The following is a 1,048-nucleotide window of genomic DNA, read 5'->3' on the forward strand; positions in this document are numbered from 1 at the left end:
TGACGTGCATGCTGCTGATTCTGTGAAACTGAATCATTTACTGAAAGGGGCGTGTTCAAAAAAATAGCAGTGCTGAGTTCAATTAGTGAGGTCATTGATTATGTGAAAAAAAATAGGTGTTAAACAGGTGGCCCTTATTTAAGGATCAAGGCAACTGACGCTGCATATGCTGGCTGTGCATTTGTCCTTGAAAAACAGAGTAAAATGGGTCGTTCAAGACACTGTTCTTTGATGAGAACAGTGAAGAGCGTTGGAAGAAAAAGAAAAACGACTACTTGAATGGATCGGAGAATAACCAAAATGGCAAAGGCTCAGCCAATGATCAGCTCCAGGAGGGTCAAAGAAGATCTAAGATTGCCTGTGAGTACTGTAACAATCAGACGACGTCTATGTGAAGCCAAGCTACCAGCAAGAAGCCCCCGCAAAGTCCTGTTGTTGAAAAAAAATACATGTGCTGAAGCGGTTCCAATTTGCCAAAGAACACATTGACTGGCCTAAAAAGAAATGGCGTAATATTTTGTGGACTGATGAGAGTAAGATTATTCTTTTTGGGTCTAAGGGCCACAGACAGTTTGTCAGACGTCCTGCAAACACCGAATTCAAGCCACAGTACACAGTGAAGACGGTGAAGCATGGTGGTGCAAGCATCATTATGGGGATGTTTCTCGTACTATGGTGTTGGTCCTATTTATCGCATACCAGGGATCATGGCTCGGTTTGAGTACATCAGAATACTGGAAGAAGTCATGTTGCCGTATGCTGAAGAGGAAATGCCCTTGAAATGGGTGTTTCAACAAGACAATGACCCCAAACACACCAGCAAGCGAGCAAAATCATGATTCCAGACAAATAGAATTCAAGTAATGGAGTGGCCAGCACAATCCCCGGACCTTAATCTCATGGAAAACTTGTGGGCTGACATAAAAAATGCTGTTCATGAGGCAAAACCAAGAAATGCAGAGGAATTGTGGAACGTAGTACAATTGTCCTGGGCTGCAATACCTGTTGACCGGTGCCAGAAGTTGGTCGACTCCATGTACCACAGATG

This window comes from Seriola lalandi, unplaced genomic scaffold (assembly GCF_002814215.2).
Source record: "Seriola lalandi dorsalis isolate HSWRI2012SDOR001 ecotype SW California unplaced genomic scaffold, Sedor1 jcf7180002054519, whole genome shotgun sequence".
Classification (NCBI taxonomy): Eukaryota; Metazoa; Chordata; class Actinopteri; order Carangiformes; family Carangidae; genus Seriola; species Seriola lalandi.